Genomic DNA, 20,967 nt, shown 5'->3' on the forward strand with positions numbered 1-20,967 from the left:
TTCGCCAATATCTTGGAAAAAATGTTTATATCCGTTTTGATCAGAGATATTGGGCGGTAGCTCTCACAGGCTGTGTGGTCCTTCCCCTTGTGGATAAGGGAGATAGAGGCTTGCATCATACTCATGGGGAAAACATCATCTGCCATGATAGCATTGAACAATAAGAGCTGGTGAAGGGAGAGGGAATCACTGAATTTTTTATAATATAAATTTGAAAACCAGTCTGGGCCCGGGGCTTTTGAAGCTTTTAAGTTTTTAATAACCAATTCATGAACTTCTAATGTTCGCTGGTTGAGGGCTTCTTTTTGAGTCTCTGAAAGGGAGAGCAATTTGGCGGCTTGAAGATAACTTATTTTAGCCCCTGACTGCCAGAGTAATATAGCACTTTTTTCACATTATACCATTTGGAATAATCTTGGAATTCTCCCACTATTGCTTTCGGGTTTGAGGTTAGGGAGCCTGATTGCGTTCTAATTGACTGAATACTGTAGGAAGACTGTCTATTTCGTAATTTGGCTGCCAAGCGGGAGTCCACTTTATTAGCTTTCTCGAAAAACTTTCTCTTTGACCAATTTAGAGACTGTTCTGCTCTAGCAGTTAGAAACATATTGAGCTCCGCTCTTGATTCATTAAGAGTTTGCAATTTGGCAGAGGACTGGTTATTTTTATGGAGCATCAATCTCATCTGTCGGGCTCTCTTTCTATTCGAGGCCAAAGATATAAGACAGCCCCTTATCGTTGCTTTGTGCGCCTCCCACAATACTGCCAATAATGACACAGAGCCCACATTAGTCAGAAAAAAGCTTCTATTTCCCTGTTGAGTGCACCCTGTACCTCAGGGACCTTGAGAAGAGATTCATTCAGTCTCCAAGCTGCTCTGGGCATCTTAGTATTCAAATTTGTGATTGTGGAGTCCACTGGGGCGTGGTTTGACCAGGTTATACTGTAAATATTTGAGTTGTTGACCTGTGGAATCAGGCTTGCACTCAGAGAAATATAGTCTATACGTGAGTATGACTGGTGTGGGGATGAGTAGAAGGTGTAGTCCCTCGTCTGGGGGTTAAATTCCCTCCAGATATCTACCAAATTAAGGGATAGAAGGCCACGTTTAAGGGCCTCTTACCTCCTGGGGCCTAGAATTCACAGGGTCAGGTTTCGACGGGGTGGGGGGGGGATTTTTCTAGGGCTGAGTTCATAGCGAGGTAGAAGTCTCCCCCCCCAGAATAATTTGGCCCTTTGCCATAATGCCATAATACCTAGTGCCGTGAAAATAGAATCAACAAATTTGACACTGTTTTCGTTCGGGGCATATACTGTAGCTATAGTTATATCTCTTCCATATAATTCTCCGACCAAAATCATATCTACCGTCCCCGTCTACTTTATTAGTTTTGTGAGTGAACAGAATCTAATTGTGGAAGAGTATAGCCACTCCCCTTTTTTTTATCCGTTGTGGAGGAAAAAGAGACGTCTTTGTAAGATCTGTTAATAGGGCAGTTTAGACCCTTTACATTTAGCGAGATTACTTTAAGTGACATTACTAGTTTGAGTATGCTTCGCTGGTCGGTCTGGTTGAATTATCACATGCGGCACCTTGGAACATTTGTCAAATTTGTCACCTAATGGCTGGACCAGAGCATGGGGTAGGGGTGGGGTTGAAAAATTGAACCAAAACGAGGGGGACAGGAAAAATTGGAAAAGAAAAAAAACGTGAGCCTGGATGTGTCCAGAGACATTGTCCTATTGCTCACCTGCTCTTGAGAACAACATTTGGGTGGGAGGGGGTGGGAGGGGACGACGACAAAAAACAAGGGCAACTGTTTTTCTGAGAACACAGACATATATTTGTTGGTAGTGGCCGAGACCCAGGAAGGTCCGTCTACCCACGCTCCGACCCCTTGGCCTCCTTGGGATTTGGGCCTGTTATAACAAACGATTCTATACCTACAACAGTAACATGGGTTTTGCTTATAAACCAATAATAGCCTAATAAATTGAAATGGATCACTTATAACTCCAAGTTCCGCATGGGGGATTAAACTATTTAAGGCCTGTATAATGTTGTTATGTATAAAATGCAGTTACACGAGCAGGTGTAGTATAGTGTCCGGTATCCTCACGACAACAAACTTGATAGAGATAAGGACATTCGGAGTAAATGACTGGGTATTGCTTGACAACTGGTAGGGTTATATGCACAGCAGAGGAGAGTTAAATTACATCTGGAGCCCCTTGACCACATAGAAGTCCTACCTATGTCTCCGGTTAGTCCCGGTTCGTCGGGATGCAGCTTCTGATCGCCAAAGTCAGTTCTGGAGCTGATTCATACACTCCCAGTGTATCGGGTTCTCCGTGCTGTTGCGTTGCTGTCAGGTGTGGTGCTGCTCAGAATCCAACCGCCGTCTCGTCAAGGGTCAGATGACGCGTGTAACCGACACCGGAACCTGCATCAACCGTTGAAGCGCCACTCCAATCGGGAGAATTGCACAATGAAAAAAACTAGATTGGTTGGACAGCTATCCAGACAAAAAGCACCAAACAGTTCACCGGGTAGTATAAAAATAAAATGTTTTTTTTTATTGGGTTACATATTAAAAAACAAAAAACATACTAGGGACAGAACAGGGACAAAACTCCTCCCACGCGTTTCACGCTACACAGCGCTTTCTTAAGGAGTCTAAACTTGAAAACATAATGCAGATTAGTAATCTGTTGAACCATTGATATAAACTCAATCACATAATAGTTAGGGTATAAACACATATTATAACAGTTCAATATTTAGTATTTTCATGGTTGATCCTCTCATAATAGACCTTCAGAGGTCCGCGGGTCAGGCAGCTCCCCATCTTCAACTCTAGGTGCTCAGGTCTATATCACGCCTTGTAAGGGTCGATCTATTTAGAGGGCCCCCTTCGGTATTGGGGGTCCAGGGCATGGGGGAAATATAAGTCGGTAAAGTTTAGAGAACTACCTGAAAAAAGTGGAGAGGTCACGTGGTTGGAAATGGATCCAGCGTGTGGCTTAGGGTTTTGGCCCTTCGGTGGTTGTTTCGCTGTGGATTCCCTGTGAGGGGGTCTCCTAGGGGGAATTGTTAACCAGGAAGGGTTCAAGGCTGAAGGACTTCCGCCGCCTGCAGCAGGTCCAGAAGGGAGGGAGCCCAGACCCAGGTGGTTGAGAAATGTCTCACCGTTGTCCGGATCCCTGAGCGTCTGTGGTCTTCCATTTTTATCTACCTTCAGCCCGAAGGGGAAAATCCATCTATATTTGATGTTGTTTCTTAATTTCGCCGTCACCTCCCGGAGGTTTCTTCTTTTGGCCAGCGTGGAATGCACCAAGTCTATATACCTGTAGCGGTATGTTTTGAAATTTGAGGTCCCTGGAGTTCCTTGTCGCCGTGTTGAAGGCCTCTTCGGTTTTGAAATAATGGAATCTTAGTACAACATCCCTTGGCCTATCTCCTGGTTGGGGCTCATTATTGGCGCTCTGTGACATCTGTCTGGGGTCAGAGACTCCTCTGTAAAATCCGGGAGGGTTGTTGATAGCCATTTGCTCACGAAACCCTCAATATCTGTTTCAGATTCTGGGATCCCCGAATCCGGAGGTTGTTGCGACGATCTCTGTTCTCAGCATCTTCCTGTCTTTCCTTGACCTCCATGAGCTGGGCTTTCACCTCTTTAAGGTCAGAGTCCATAAGAGATTGTCTGTGATAGTGGCGTCTACCTTGTTTTATAGGGAGCTGTTGCGTTCCACAAGGGAAGAGATCTCTTCTTTGAGATCTTTCACTTCCGTTTGCAATAAAGATTCGATTTTATTGTAAAAGATAAGCAAGTCTGTATTGGTAGAGAGATTGGTCCGTGGGGAGAGTAACCTCTAATTGGACGTTATGTGGTGGTGGCTGGCCATGTTTTCTGAAATACTCTCGCAGCTCACTTTTTTTATTTCTTTTTTTTCTTTTTGGTAGATTTAGTGATTTTTGAGGCCATGGTAGCTGGGTCTCGTGTGAGATATGGTTTAGATTTATAGAGTTAGTTAAGGCTAATTTGCTGACATCTATCTATATATTTCTCAAACCGTCGTATGCTTGTCTGCCTGTCCTGTGTCTCCCTGTCCCTAGGGGCAATCGCATTGGACCTTTGGCCCGTCACTCCGCCTCAGGCCAATGAGATGGCTCCCTTGGCCCGCCCGCCCCCGCACACCTCTCATTGGCCTGCGGCCAAAACACTGACATCACTGCCACACTCTCCCACCCCTCACTGAGCTTTGGGAATGCTTCATAGCACCTAACCCTCACTGCTCTGGGAGATTTGGGAACGCTACACAGCACCTAACCCTCACTGCTCTGGGACGACGCTTCACAGCTCTCAACCCACAAAACCCTCACTGCCTGCTACCACCAAAAGAACTGCGGAATCAGGTACAGACTCTTCGCTATATAAATATTGTTTTCACCACTGCAACATTCCCCACCCTCACACAACAGCGCACAATCACCTCCACACACCACACGCTCACGGAGCGCACACCGACGGCCACCGCCTCTTAACAACCCCGCCTCCCCCACCAATGCAGACCACGACCGCACGCCACACCTCTCCCGGTACCGCAGCCCCTCTACGACCCGCACACACTCCGGCCTACCCTGCCAACACACCTCCCCTTCACCTCAACACAACCACGCCGGAGCGCACCTTTACCGCCAAAACACGACACACCCCCAGCAAACAAACACACACTCTGCTAGCTACTCACTTTCACCGCCACAGAACCACATCGACACCGGACAACGCACGCATCTCCTCCGGAGGCCGCAACACCCACCCACACAGAGCACGAACCCCCCCCCCCCCCAGCCCACATCACCCTCTGATACTCACACATCGGCACCGGACAACGCACGCATCTCCTCCGGAGGCCCAAGAAGAACATTTTGATAACTTAGCAACCGTAACAAGTAACATACACTTTGCACAATTGGCCTCAGATACATGAGTTTTATACTGTTCTTACCTTCAAAACACACTTTGGAAAAAAATTACATAACCTTCACATGCAATTGCAAGGTTGCAATACACATTATAATACAACATTTACACATAATTATTCAGGGTTCACATCCCGGGCAACGCCGGGTCTCTCAGCTAGTAGGTTTATAAAGAAGGAAGCCAGGGGTGTTCGTGGAGCATGGGTTTCAAGACGCCATTCTAGCTTGATCTGCTCAGTCTCAGTCGTGTATAGAGCCCTTTTTTGGGGGGATACATAGTCTCCTGTGGTACGTCCCAAGAATACAGGTTTTTATAGTTATATATGTTTGTGTCTTCCACTTCAATGGGGAGGGGTGGGTTCTCCCTTGAGGGGGTTGAGTCCTAGTTTGTAGGATCTCAATTAGAGTGTTTATATCAGATTGTAGATTGTGGGGTAGTTACTGAGTGTTCGTCGTTGTCTTTTATTCTTTTCTCAGACCCAGTCTTAGCCTTAATGTGATCTTCCACAGTGTCCTAGAGGCCTGTGGCGGCTCACCACCATGGACTCTGGTGTAACTGTATAGGGAGGGGGGGGAGGGGGTTCTGCTGTAGCCCAGATGCCTTCTAGAGGACTCAAAGCAGTGAATAGCCGGGGAGGGGGGGGGGGGGGGGGGTAGTAGAGGAATTCAACCCAGCAAGATGGCTGCTCCTGCGTTATTGGGGCCTCAGCAGCGACTGCGCCTGGCAGCAGCCGACAGCCGAGAGCTCTCCCCAGTGCCGGCGTGATGGTCCCCGACCTGGAGCCTCCCCACGCCACGTTCGGCCCCCTCACCTGGATTGTCCGCTTTAGGCCTCGTGGGATGACCCGCACAGAGTGCAGCTCCAGCCCCCCACTCCCTGCCCCACTCGCGCTCACCCGACCAGCAGCCGGTATCGGTCCGAGCCCAACGGAGACTCCAGGGGGGCCCATCCTCATCAGGTGCTCTCCGATCAGTCCCGGCTCTCCCAGGTCAGTAGGGCTGCGTGAGTCCTGTGGCCATCTTGAGCATCCTAAGGGCTCTTAATGCGGGGAGTTCGCCCGGAGTTTTCTGCCTGGGGGGGCGGTAGCCGGGAGGTCCCCGGGTCGGACGAAAGCAGCCAGTCAGCTATGGAGGACTAATCCCCCGAGATTGGGGTTGCTCAGGAAATTTTTTGGGTGCTGCTATGGGGTATTATGCCTAATTTGGTTCAGGGATTGAGGAGCTGAGCAGAGTTGAGACTGCACAGCTCCGTGTCCTGGCCACGCCCCAGTTTCTCACATTTTTATTGTACCTATGGTTAGTCTCTGTATATATTGGTCTGATATGACCTTATTTTTTTTTGTAACCAGCTTTTGTTCTGTAGTACCAATTTCCACTTTGTTTTGCAAAACTGTTGATGTGGCTCCTCTGTAAGCTGTTGAAATAGAATATGTACATGTGTATTGCTTTTCTTGCACATTCAACACCTTGTTCAGTATGTATGCTGTGAATGTAGTGCTCTATGCCAGGGAAGCTTCTGAGTCCCATTAAAATAAATGCAATTCAGAAGCTTCCTGCATATACTGTGTAGTGAAGCAGCTTCACAGTATATTGTGTACACAATACTTAGACTTTTACATTTAATTTGCAAAAAGTGAAAAGATTAATGGGAGATTCATGAAGGTCCGTTGCGGGTTAACTAATCTGATCCATTGTTAACAGCTATTCAAGTCAATGGCATTTAATGCAGGAAATAATCAACCTTATTTCATATATCGCTTTTCACCCAATGGAACTCAAAGCGCTTCACAAATATAGTATAGTGCGCGGTACGCAGCGCAGGAATTTTTAGACACCGTCCCTGCTCAGATGAGCTTACAATCTATGTTTTTGGTGCTTGAGGTACAAGGACTTAAAGTGACTTGCTAGAGGTCCCAAGGAGCCGACACCCGGAATTAAATTGAAACCAGGATCCCCTGATTCAAACTCCATGTCATTGTTTACAGTCCGTGTCTTGACTGAGCCACGTTGCCTGTGCAGCTGACCTTTCTTGAGTCCCTCTGAGAGCATGCTACAAAATATCATGCAAAAAAGTTCACAATTTTACAAACCCTCTTTGAAATGGAAACTACAAGTAAAAAGTGTATTTGTAGAATTTCTAATATTTGGTAGCTTAAAATCGTCTTCGATGTGTCATTTTTCTTCAGAAATATATTATCTTCAAATTTTTTTCTAATGAAATGGGACTTTTTACACTTTTACTTTATATCACTGATTTAATTAAGAATAAAAATGTCAAAATTAAGGGAATATGTCATGTGAATTAGCCCTTTAAAGCTGCAGACCAAGCAATATCCTATCCTACGTGTGTTTTTATAATAAATCAGTTCTGTACTATGAGAAAATACTTGTAGCATTTTTTTTAAACCACTGAGAATTACATTTTTTATGTATTATAATGTAACAAGCCTTTTTTGTTTCTATAGCAACCATTTACATAGTCACATCCCCTTCCTCTTCTGAAACGGGCTGTGGCACACCCCTTTTTGAGCCCTGCCCTCTCTCTAGCAGTGCACCAATTGTATCTAGAGACTGCCTGGTCACATGATCTTCCCCACAGAACTTTGCGTCTTTGGTCCTCTTCTGCTGCACTGACAGCCATTTAGTGAACCCAAGAGCTGAATGTTCGCCGATCAATCGGCATCTTAACTAATTACTTATCATTGTGTGGATTGTATTGATGCAAATATTAAAGGGGATTTTTTTTTTTTAAACGGCAATTTGGACTGTATTATATACCGAATAGATAATTTTCACTACACAGTTTTAAAAGCTAGATCTTATTAGGCTGCACTTATAGCAACGCGACGGAGCGACAGCGCTACCAAAAAGCTAGTAGTCAGTGGTATTTGATTTTTGAAGAGACGGTCTCCACATGTGATTGGCTATAAGCCAATCAAGGAGCTTCTCCGCCCGTCTGCCTTCCCCATTGCTGACGTCACTGGCCTTGTAGCAAGCGACGTCTCCAAACAACAAATTACAGCTATCGCAATGGCGACGGGTGACGTCATCGGTCGCGTCGCCATCTGTTTAAGTGCAGCCTTTTTTGTCTGATAAGGGATATTCTAGTTAATCAACATATATTGAGTTTCAACTCCCTGAGGTCTTTCCTCAACAGTATATCTATTTAATATTGTCTTAGAAGGAAATTCTTAAGTTCTCTTTCCTGTGGGATCTAAGATTTGGTTAATAGTGAAGTTTATGCTTTTAAGAAGAATCATAATTCAACATTAGTAAGGAGTCAAAATGCCATATTGAAACTTCTAGGCTTAAATTGCCAAATGTAGCCAATACTAGCAACATGGTTATGAAGTCAAAGTTAGTTGATTTGTCTTTTTTTTCTCTTAAAAAGGTGGTAAAAGTATTTAAAAATATTGACATTTAGGGTGGGTTTTGCTCACCCCTGCTATCATTTACCATTGGCCTCTAGGAATGAAACGAGCAGCCGTAGAGCAAAATAAGATTGACGAGGATCCTTATGGTAACTGGAAAGTAAAATTTCAACTGTCAAATTATTTCTAGTTATAAACTGTATGTAACCTATTGTCCCTTTATCAGAAGTGGAACTGATGCACGCTGACACACTGACCATTGCATTGACTCGCCCGACATGCTCGCACCAACACACCCGACACAATGGCACTGACGCACTCGCGTGTGCACAGACACACCGATGTGTAACTGACGCACACGCTCACACTGACCTGGAACTGACTGACATATATTTACATTATCTTAACTTACAAGTCAGTTTCAATGGGGGGAAATTGCACTTGGGTTCCTATGCAACTAGTATGACATGAGCAAGAGCAGATAGTTCGAGGGCCACATCGAGGCCCTGTGCGGACAGCCAGTTAAATAGCCCTGATTCAGACAGATGTAGCAGACGTTGCTCCCATTCACAAAATGCATTATGCCAGTGGGATACTTTATGCAGAATTTAACACTGCTCTATTGAAACAAATGCATACGTCTTTTTCTTACAGAAGCAATACTTAACGCTCTTCTTGACGTAACAGGAGCAATAACGTCTGTATCTGTATGTGTATGTTTGTTTGTAGTGTCATTCAGGCAGAAAGCCTATACATACATGTAAATGAGCCTTAAAATGTAATTAAAAAATACATGCAGTTGGCTGACAATTTATTACATTTTAGTACATAGTGATAAGTAGCATTTCCTCTCATGTGACATTAATTGCAACATCAACAAATGTGCTCAAAATCGTTGCGGAAAGATTTGGCTAATGAATCTGAAAGGTTTTGTGAGTTTAATGTTCAAATATTTTTTCTTTTGCTTAAACAAACATGAACTCTTTTAATAATGTTATATGCAAGATAAAAATGGAATGTATAATTATGAAGCATCAAAGTGGAAAGCATTTGAGACACTAATTTATTGATCAAATAAAAAAAATCAGCAAAATTCTACGTTTGTCATTGTATGAAGAGGTATTGGGATGTTATTTTATAATGAACCTATTGTATGCTACTGTGTTATTTACATATTATTGATACATCTGATTCCATCTAGTTAAAATTCCTGTCTTATTCCCATGTTGGGTTGACCAATGCATGGGGGTGTTTCTTTGTTTCCTGACACACCCATGAGTAGTGCAGAGGAGGTTTAGCTTCTGCATCTTTTAATCTTTTTGGTTAAGCTTTTAGACAATTCCTCTAATATTCTTCAGTGCCCATTACAATCAACCTAAATGACAGAAGAAAGTAAGACTTTTATTTTTAGACTGAATATATATTATAGCAATACTGATTTTGAAAAAGGTTAAAGGATGTAATTAACTTTGGGAGTTATTTTTTGTATCTTTTTCTGACTTATTTATTATGTAAACTGCATAAATATGATTCATATTTATTTTTAGAGCACATTAATTATTGTGTGTACCAATTTACACAAGTGTGACATTGTGGGATTTTTTGTCAGGGTGGAGAACTTGATTCACTTCACACCTGTATAATTAATGTTAAACCAATCCTAGTAGCGCTGTGTTTCTGCCAATGGTAAGCTCTTAAAATACTAAAACCTCCATCCTTACCCCAAATTAATTTTCCCATCCATTTTTGGGATCATATTAAATGTATTTTTACTGTGACAAGTGTAGCAGAGTCCCCCTCCTTCTCTCCGGTGAGGGGGAACTGCTTGGTTGCCCGCTGGACCTCTGCGCGAGTGGGTAGAGGTGGCGGCGGCCGTTTCAGACTGCCGCGCATGCGCAGTTGCGACCGGAGCTGTGGCCATCTTTAAATGGCTTCAAAGCCCATAGACTAAAATCCCCAGAATGCTTTGCAGGAATAGCACGGTGGTCATCTTGGACTGGCTTTGCACAGCCTGAAGCGAGACTACGAGTCCCCGAATCCTCAGGGGCAGGGAAATCACGTGGGTGGATCCAACCAATGGCATGGATGCATTCCAAAGGAGTAGGCTATCCTATGGGACAAGGAGCCAGCGTGCTCAGTCCAGACGGAGGTGGCAACCTGCAAGGTTGCATCCAGTGAGCAGTGCTTCCATGGATTAAGCCTAGATCGTGCCCGCTGGACCCTGAGCCACCCCAGTGGACTGTTACAGGGAAGGCCCCAGATACGGACTCTTCCTCTTTACTACTATAGTCGTACTGCTGTGCCGGTGGGTGGCCGGCCACACGGCACTCTGTGACCTGGATCCAGGGCGCAGTATACTGGGACATTGTGAGACCCTCTGGCAGGAGCTCACATCATGAGGATGATCTGGACCCTTAGGAGAGCGGGGAATTGTTGTCGGAGGCCCTACTGCGTGGGACCTGCTCCAACACACGCCTGCAAGCAGCACTTGGGTACTGGAGTACCCAGTCAGGTACCCAACGCGCACCAACATTCACAGGGGGTAGCCCTACGTCATATTTGGGGGGGATTGCTGGGACGGACGCCAGGGGTTATTGGTGACACGACACCCTCAGTACTTTGGGGAAACCACTCTGTGTTGGGGTTACTGCACTATACTGTTGGTACCTATGTATGGTGTGTATAGTATTGTGTATAGTAAAGTTTAGTTATATACTTTGTGTGATGTATTGCTTACTACTGTTGTATTGGTTCCTGTGAGTGGTTATCCCGCCAATGCTGGGATCCCTCATAGGTGGAGGTGCTGCACGCATGGAGATAGAGGTCACCCCAGGCACCCAGAAGGGGAGTGTAAGGGATCGGGGAACACGCTCCCTACGGCGGGTGGAGCTATCTCCACCACTCACCTGGCTGGCCCCCCTTCTAGGCACCCTAGCCTATCTCTGGGCCTGCTCGAGCACACCCCCGCTCCACCTCTTCCTCCTATTGGTCCACCCAGGTATATTACCCTAGTGTGCCCTCTCCTTCCTCGCTCTGCGTAGTTTCTTGTGGCTCTTGCTGTACGGAGTTCTATGCCTGGCTCTCTTGTGTGTTTCAGCTCTCGCTCCAGTTCCCTTCCCCATATGCCACCTTTGGATTTGATCTCGGCTTCCGTTTGACTTCGTGTACATCTCCACCCCCCGGACCCAGCCTTGGACTCTACTACGCTGTTCTCTCCTGTCCTCGACCTACGGCTTCTGGATCTCACAACTCGGACCTCTGGCGCGCCGGACTCGACAAGTATCTGGCTAACCCTCTCTCACCAGACCCGGCAACGCACCCTACCACACTCCGGGCACGCCCTCACTGCTGTGGGTGCGTGTTATACCCTTACCCACCTCAGTACTGGGGACTGGCCAGGTCTGCGGGCAGTACAGCGTTACAGGGAGGCCTCAGTCTATCTCCTGTGAACATACAGGTACAGCAGCACACATAGTTGCCCGCGTATTTCCCTTAGGCATAGGGAAAGATTTTCAGTAGCAGACATTTTAAAATGTATTATTATTATGGGTGGGGCCAGAGAGAAATTAACATCATGCACCAAATTTTCCTGAATGGAGCTCTTCCTCTCTCTTTGTCAATCTAGTTATAAATACGGAACAGATCCAAATATTTAGTTCTTAATGTAACTCCCTTTCCCTATGCCTAAGGGAAACCGCGGGCCATTACGCGTGCTGCTAGTACCTGTACGCTCACTGGAGGCCTGAGCCTCTGCTTCTGGGAGCCTGGGGTGAGCTCTCTCTTAGTGTAGCCCCTCCACCTATGAGGGATCCCAGAGTTGGCGGGATGACGCCTCATAGGACACAATACAATAATAAAAATATCACACTAGATATATATAACGCAGTTATTTGCAACAGTATATAACATATACTATATTCAATACAAGGCAGCAATAATACAATGCAATAGTCCAATACCCTGAGTTGTTCCCCCGCCCCCCCCAAAGTACTGAGGGGGTCTTGGGAACCTATAACCCGGTGTCCGGACAAGCAATCACACCCAAGTGTGAGGTAGCGCTAACCCCCTGTGATGTCTAGGTGTACAGTGGTACTTTCCTGGTCACAGGCCTGACCAAGGAATAATGAGGTGGATGCTGGATCGGGTCCCACGCAGCGGGGCCTCAAACACAACTCCCCTCACACCTTATCCATGGCGCGGTCCTCGGTGCAATCTCCAGCCAGAGGGTTCCGCCTTTCTGCTGCCACGTGCAGCTCTTGTTCAAGGCCGCCGGTCGCCGCGTGGACATCCGTCCACTGGCCCAGTAGTGCGGCTGTAGTTCTAAGGGGAAGGGTTCCTATCTGGGACCTTCCCTACAATACTGAACTATGGCTGGCTCAGGGCCTAGGGGGGCAAAGTCTGTGCTTAGTCCAGTAAGCTACTGCTCCCTGGACACTACCTTCCTCCTTGGCGCCTCCGTTAGCACTGGTTCGTGGGCTCTCCTCCCACAGAGGATATCCTGCTCCAAAAAGGCTGCGTGCCTCCCATTGGCTGGATCTGTCCATGTGATTCTGGGACTCGTAGTCAAGCTTCAGTCCATGCCGCCACACTGCCGTCACTGTATGCGCGCCCTTTCGCAAAATGGCCGCCCCCACAACTCACCGATCGCACAGAGGCTCCGCCAACCGACTGGACAGCTGAGCAGTTTCCCCTTACCTGAGGTAAGGAGGGGGATGCTGCTACATTAGGCTGCGTCCCCATGCCGCTGACCCCGCTCATGCTTTAGTGGTGACGTCACCAACTCTCCAAGCATGAGCGCAGGGTGTCCAACAACTTTTTCTGTGCGTGGCCTGGCCTAACAGTGACTGCTGCTGATTGGCCGAGGAGGTCATGTGACCCCTCCGCGCGCCTCAAAATCAATTTAATCTGTCTCGACACAGATTTCAATTAATTGTGCTGACCGCGCCAAGTGCAGTCAGCGGCAGCGTGGACGCAGCCTAAGACTAAGGCCCCGCTCCCTCAGTCAGCGCGCCCGCACTGCAGACAGGCGGGGCGCTGACAGACACAGACTGCGATATGCGGTCTGTAGGGAGCCGGGAGCCGGAGAGGAGTGAGTGGGAGGGAGGGGAGTGGGAGGGAGGGGGGCGGGAGTGGGAGGGAGGGGAGTGGGATCTGATCGTGGTGCCGTCCACCCCCACACACACATACATACACACAAACATACATACACACACACACACACACATATACATATACACATACATACACACACATACATTCATATACACACACTTTAACCTGCAGCTCCTTCCCTGCTCCCCGCCCAAGGCGCCTCCCATCTAGCTCCTTCCCTCCCCTCCTCCCCATTGGCTGACTCGCGTACCATGTGACGTGCCGCCGCTCGGGAACACAATTCTCTGGTATCCCCTGCTGGCTGACGCGTCACAGTACGTAGTCAGTTGGCAGTGAGGAGGGACTGGGACCGGATCGTGAGGCTACAAGGCAATGGCGAGTAGCGCTCACGCGGCCGCCCGCGCCACCGGGCGCAGCGGGTCCCAGCCCTTAGTTTGCAGAAGTCTGGCAGCTTTGTTTAAAATGTCCTTTAATGAACTTCTTTAGCAGCTTGTATCTTAGCAACACATTTTATTATATAGAGCAGGTGAAGCGGTTTGCAGATGGAGTTGCACATAGTAATTTATTTCCCTCCCCTCTTTTTTTTTTTTTTCCTCATTCCCCTTCCTCTGCCATTTGTACTCCATGGTGACTCTCCTGGAATGTGCAGAGATGGCTGTCTAACACTAATGGCTGGTTCATTTGTATCTATTCATTATGCCTAGTATGGCAATGTGTTTTTTTTTTTTTTTTTAAACAATTCATTTTTGTTTTACAGCTATGAGGGAATGGGGTACAGAACAAAATAGGGGGGGGGGGGGAGGGGCAGAAAGGTAATATAAGCATAGATCTTGTATTTACCAGAGTATCCTCTTGTAAATTTAGGAAACGGAGAAGTTAGGGGGGAAAAGGGAAAGGTTTAGGATTACACCCGCAGCTGGGGAATGGGTTTGGATCTGTCCTGGTCAGCTTGGCGCTTGGTGCAGGGAGTACGGGAGTTCATACGATCGCGTGGGTGGGAGCCAGAAAGGTGTGAACAGACCTTTTTTTAGATAAACTACAAGGGTTTATCAAGTGACTCTAGTTCCATCTTGCCTATACAGGGATACCAGGTTCTGTTGAATTTATGGAGGGTATCGTTGAGGAACCTCATCAATTTTTCCATAAGCATAATGTACCAAACACCCTTTGTAACCTGCAAGAGCTCCAAGTTAGAGAGGCAGCATCTTGTAGCTGTGAGTATATTGGTGGTTAGTTTGTGATAGGGCCTGGGGATGTGTGTGTGTGTGTGTGTGTGACAGATACACACAGTGACAGAACCAATGACAGATGGGGAAAGGTAGCTGGTGTGCCCCACACACACAAAGGCATTCAAACCAGCTTGTAGATGTAGCCATGCCATCTATGGCTACTAATCTGCTTTTCCTCCTGGCAGTAAGTCCTGGTACAAGCAGGCCTTGCTGATAGTTATCATGGGGGTTTCCCCCTCCTTGGTGCTGCACTTGAGTGACAGTGGGAGGCGGTGACATCAGGCCTGAGCATGTCCAATCATGGAGCAGACCTGGATCCGTGGCTGTACTTAAGGGCAGTGCTGCCCCCAATTCATTGGTGCCTCTACCTGCTTGAGAGGGGCAGGTCACACAACCAAGAGCCTGACTATTGGGCCTTCTCTGGTCCTCTTCTCTTCGGGTTAGAGTGAGTGTGTACCATATCTCTGTCCCTGCTAGAGGGGCAGGGAAGCGCTGGGACTGCTGCGGTTGCTCTTGGCCTGTAGTGAAGGTCCAGGGACCATCCTTCAGTGAGTAGCTGACAGTTGCTGCATTGGGCAGAACCCTGCCGTGTACTGTGCTGCACAGAGTGAGACAATATACCGTTCCTGTTATCAGACCTCTTGCCTAGTGTGATCTCACTGGGGGGGAGAGGTAATCGGTTCTACTGTAGGAGATCATCTCCACCTACCTGGAGTCTACAGCAGATGGAGGCGCTGCTCTGCTAGAGAACCACGTGGGTAATGTACCCCAGAAACCTGATCCTGTGTCCCCACTACCATCGGCAGACGACTCGGCCCTCCTGTTACCAGCAGGTATCATGCACCACATACGTAGTAATGGCAGAATCTCCCACAGGGTGGGGGAAACACCGTTGCATACAGTATTTTCTTTACAAAATAATTGTTCCTATAGCACAGACTAGACAGTATTTGCTCTGTGCTCTTTTCTCTGACAGGCTATGAGTTACAGGTCTTTAGAAACCTTGAGGTTGGTTAAAGGTCAGATGTTATCCTAGTGAAGAGCAGGTCACTTCTAGTCACCATGTCCGAGAAATTGTAGCCCAGCAGTTCCAAAATTGTGGTACCTGGATAACTACTGGACTACTATGACTATGGTGGTTGTCGTCCCTAATATCCCTGAGATGGTTTTTTTTTTTAGACAGCGGTCACCTCGGACATTGGCCCATTCATTTTGATAAATTATATAGTTTGTATCTATTGGGATATTTAGCTAAATGGCAGTGGTGGTCCTTGATATGATATATATATATATATCATATATATATCATATATATACACACACAGTATAATCATTTTGCTCATATAGCAGATTGTTTATTTGTAAAGCGTCAACATGTTCCGCAGTATGGTACAATGGGGGTATGTATTAGTCATTATGAATAATTTTAGTAACTTCTGTTTTGGACACCTTCTTTTTTTATTTAAAATATTTTTGTTTCCCCAGAACTGGCAATTGTTGAGATTTTCATAAACGGCTTTCTAAATCTACCGCTTATTGGAAACTGATGCAGCAATTTTCCCTTTGTCAATTATAAGCTCCTAACATGTGTCTAACAAAAGGGATACACATTTTATATTTCATAATACAGTATTTGTTGTATTTTTAACATTTAAGCTGCAGAGTCTAAATCAGCCATGATAAGATTGTGCCAATTATGATGTTTAAATGCTTAAAATATGTCTTTTTAACTTGGAATATGTAATTTTAATATAGGTAATGTATGACATTAATTTTGTAATAGACTCCTATGAGTGAGTGTTTGATTAAAAGTTTTGGATTATTCTGCAGCTGTTCTAAATCTTTTGTTCTAACACGTTAAACTATTCTAAAGATTTCTTTGTAATTGAAGTCTAATCTACATTTTTTTTGGAGGCCTATATTTAGTTTAGTCATCCTTTTTATAAACAATGTTTGTAGATATACAATAATAAAAAGTGTATGTGTGTATAGAAACTGCTTACAAATTCAAAGTTGTATATCTGTTATGCACCAGAAGATGGCATGGTTTATTCAGTATAGTAGGAGTTCATGGATAAGAAAAAGCTCATAGAACCGCTTGCTAATGCTTTATACAGTATAGTCTTTTTTTTTTTTAGTTTACACTTCTGTTGACTTGAACACAATAGGTCAATGAAGAATTACTGCGAGCAAAAACCTTTGAGAAAGGTCAAGCACTTGGGTATGTCTGTCCGTCCTTGGATAACCCTATTCTCACCTCAATTACAGGCTTAGTAGACCAGTGACTAAAAAGTCTTTAAAATATCATTTCTATCTGTTATCGCACAAAAATCTTTCAGTGCTTGTGTGGTACTAGCCATAGGGGATAACTCAATGCGCAATTTTAGGTAATTTGTGCTTTTGCATTAACCATTCTAGTTTAAAAACCCCAACATAAACGAACATCAGATTGATCAGAAACCAGAGGGCACCCTGACCATGAAACCGACAAACTGATGCTCCATCTGCGGGATGACTAGCTTGTATATATCATGGTACGTTGCTGTATTTAGTGAGTTTTAGTAGGACACAATGTAGATTCCCAATTGCTGCTAAGCCCTGTCATGCAGGGTTATGGAACCACTTGGTAGATTTTTGTGACGTCCTGGGAACTTGGTTTTTGAGTAGCACATAGGTAGTGTTTCTCAGGAGAATGGCAAAGGTCTAAGGAAGAGAGACTGAACATTGTGAATGTGAGTCAACATTCAATATTTGAAAACAAGGTTATCAAGATTAAAGGCGGGTGTTTCATCTCTAGGGATAATGATGCTAAAGTCTCTAGATATGATGCAATTATTAAGATCTTGTTTATGGCTGTTTCTTGATACTGATGACGATAACAGCAGGATATTTCAATAATCTTGTCTATAATAGTGCACTAGGTACATCAGACCTATATGACATGCTTGGAGGGGTGATCAAAAAAGTTAATCTAGGGGCCAGCTGGAATTTTTAGGTGCCAGATTTTTTTTTTCTGGGCATGGGGGTCGCATGGCGCGCAATTGTTCCGGTCTCTCCTCATCCCCTCCACTCTCTGCCTAACTTTAAAATTACCCTCCCTCTTGTTAGCGGCTCTATATGTAGATCTTTATATAGCTCCCACAATGTACCCAGTGCTTTACAAAAGAGACAATACAGTACAGGAAATTATAATAAGTGCAAACAAAATCAGACCGTAGGAAAGGAAATTATTATAGAAAATCATGTAATCTATATTCCACTCATTGATACCTGAATGTGTTTTATTAAATTATGTTTTGCATTTGTTTTTTGAAATTACAAGCATCATACAATCTGTATGCCATTTGATGCTGATTATTTGTGTTCCATTGAATTGGATCTGTTTTGCATTTCATACTTGTAATTGCGATGTGATGACATGCATGGACTCATTAAGAACACACTTCCCCAAGTCTGAGTGAGATTATGAACCCCCTGAGGAATCTCATTTGATGAGTGAAACGCGTAGGGTGACTATCACTGTATATCTTTTCTGTTGTAACATCCTGAGAACGTTTGCGCTTTGGACCTGTTGCTGACATAGGAAAGGAAATACCTGTCCCGGAGAGCTTACAATCTAAGTGGTATGTTGGGATACCTACAGAGACAGGAGATGAGGGAATAAGTGCAATAGATGTCAATGCTTTTGCCACAATGGTTGGTAGGAGCGACTGTGGGTGTGAAACAGTAGCCATTAGTCTGGGTTATTGAAATGCTTCATTTAGGAGGTAAGTTTAAGGTTTGACTTAAAGTTGAGGAGAGAAGGTGCTTGGCATATACTCACTGAGGGAGTTCCCCATGTAAGGGGCAGTGAGGGGAAAAGGTTTAAGGCGAGAGACCGGTAGCGGTGAAAGGGGTGGAGAGGAGGCAGTTATGGGTAGAGCGCAGGAGACGAGCAGGAGCATAACGAGACATTAAAGCTGATATGTGGGAAGGAGCAGATGAGTGAAGTGCCTTTAAAGGTAAGGAGTTTAACTTTGTAGATGATCCAAAATTTGACGGGAAGCCAGGAGAGGGATTTCGGGAGGAGATGATCAGAGATTGCTTTGGGAGAAAGTGAAATTATTCTAGCAGCTGAATTTTGGATAGATTGAAAAGGAGAAAGTTGTGAGGCCTTGTTAGCAGTATATTTACAATAATTCAGATGGGAGAGGATAAGGGCATGCAATAGAGTTTGGGCAGTAGGTTGACAGAGGAAAGGGTGTATCTTGGCAATATTAAGGAGGCAGAAGCAACATATGTTAGCCATGCTGTGAATATGACTGGAAATGTTAACGGAAGAGTCAAATGTCACTCATAGGGAACATGCTTTGGCGACAGGATAGATGGTAGTACCATTTACTGTGATGGAGAAAGGGGATATAAAGTCAGATTTAATGAGAAATATGAGGAGCTCCGTTTTGGACATATTAAGTTTAAGGCGGTGGAGCACCATCCACGAGGATATTGCCAGGAGGAAGTCTGAGACTTGGGACTGGATTGCAGGAGTGAGGGTAGGGGTGGATAGAGATACCTGTGTATCATCTGCATAGAGATGATACCTCCAGCTTGAAATGTTGACGAGGTCACCAAGTGTTGGTGTGTAGAGAGAGAGAGAAAAGGAGAGATCCCGAAACAGAGTCCAGCGGTACACCAACAGACAGATCAACAGAAGATGTGTTGGTAACAGAGACAGAAAATGTATGATGGGAGATGTTTGATGAGAACCAGGATAGGACTTTGTTGCAGATACTAAGAGAGTTTAGAATATGAAGAAGAGTGAACAACTAGGCTTAGTAGGGAAACATGACCTTACTTTGCTTCATGTAGATCATTGGTTACTTTAGTGAACACAGTCTTAGTGAACTGAAATGAAATATGCACACAAACACAAGCAATACCTTGATTGAGGTGCACTCTTTACAGCCAATTAATGTGTACTAAATTATACTAATAATCCTATATAGGTCAATTGCCAAACTCACACTTAAAACTTAGTCTTGTTAGTTGATTGAAAACTGGTTAATGAAGTAGTTCTATACTCTCTAAACAACAAGATCATATAGTTTATACTGAATTAAGAGGAACTTTCTATACCTGTGGTGAATCTCACATTTATGATGAGCTGTTAACAATTATATGCTCTTTCATTCCGTCAGAACGCTGTACTCCCAAACAGGATACAATCTGGGTTAACCTTATTGAGGGATAATCTCAGACTGAGTGGTGACAAAATAGGGACTTATTAGATACCAGTAGACTATCTCTGGATACCTATTCACTATACATCCATGGTTCATATCTCACCACAAGTGTTTTTAAAGGTCACTTTGTAAATATTTAGGACAGTGTATTGATTAAATAAAATGTTATTGTTTTTGATGAATTGAGGAATTTTGACTAGTCTCTTCGCGTGTGATATGTATCACTTTGCCCATATGACTCCATATACATAATCAATTTGTTGATTCAATATACTTACCTTTAGCATTTGGTTAAGTAGAGTGCAAACACTGGGGATACTTTTCTTCTGGTCTTCTGACTGGAATATTCTGTTGTACCTAAAAACACCTACCCTAACCACTAAAACCCCTTAAATTAACCCCCTATCCGAAGTGCTAAAATCTCTTAAATTAACTCCCAACCCTAAACAGTAATAAAACTTACCTTAGAAGCGGACGGTGGCAGAGATTCTAGAGATGAATTGGCAATGGTGGCGGGGTGAGTCACGGCAAAAACGGGCGTTCTTCACCCACGAGTTGAGGACATACTCTATCCAAGGCGTCTCTTCTTTAGCTATCGCACAGGTTGGCAGTACGTAATATGGATAGAGTGTGCTTCCTTGCTGTAAAGCGGACGGGTCAGTGCTAACAAATGCTGCTAAATTCTCCCACGGGCACACTGCTCAGGGGAAGACCCCTGCTTGTGTGAAGAACACCTGTTTTTCCTGAGCGATATTTGTCTCCACCATTTTGAAAGCCTATACAGGAGATCTGCAAGCATTGTTTTGCATTGAATTTCATTTGAACTGCTTTCCTGGAGATCCCCCCGTATTCTCTTATTTGAACTGCCGTAGGTCTCCATGTTGAGACTTACTTGTATAAAAGACTTGCTAATATTTGTTATATTGAATTCTATTTGAACCTTTCAAAGTCCGCTGCATTGAGAGTTACACTCTTGAACCCTTGCTTTTCAATCGGGATGTGAAGATGTACTATATCTGACTGTTTTCTTTATTTGGAATCACTCATTT

At 44.9% G+C, this 20,967-nt stretch overlaps 1 protein-coding gene across 4 annotated transcripts in view; it reads left to right on the plus strand.

Annotated features, from left to right (window-relative positions):
• Nucleotides 1–20,967, plus strand: part of PHF21B (PHD finger protein 21B) — a 126,756-nt gene that overhangs the window by 14,104 nt on the left and 91,685 nt on the right. Inside the window, exon 1 of one of the 4 annotated variants that reach the window (XM_075602760.1) lies at nt 3,525–3,682. The exons of the other annotated variants lie outside the window; for them this stretch is intronic. The gene's annotated coding sequence lies outside the window, so the exon portion shown is untranslated. Of the gene's footprint in view, nt 1–3,524; nt 3,683–20,967 lie in introns of those variants that run through there. 4 annotated transcript variants of the gene reach the window in all.

This window comes from Ascaphus truei, chromosome 5 (genome assembly GCF_040206685.1).
Source record: "Ascaphus truei isolate aAscTru1 chromosome 5, aAscTru1.hap1, whole genome shotgun sequence".
In the NCBI taxonomy this organism is placed as follows: domain Eukaryota; kingdom Metazoa; phylum Chordata; class Amphibia; order Anura; family Ascaphidae; genus Ascaphus; species Ascaphus truei.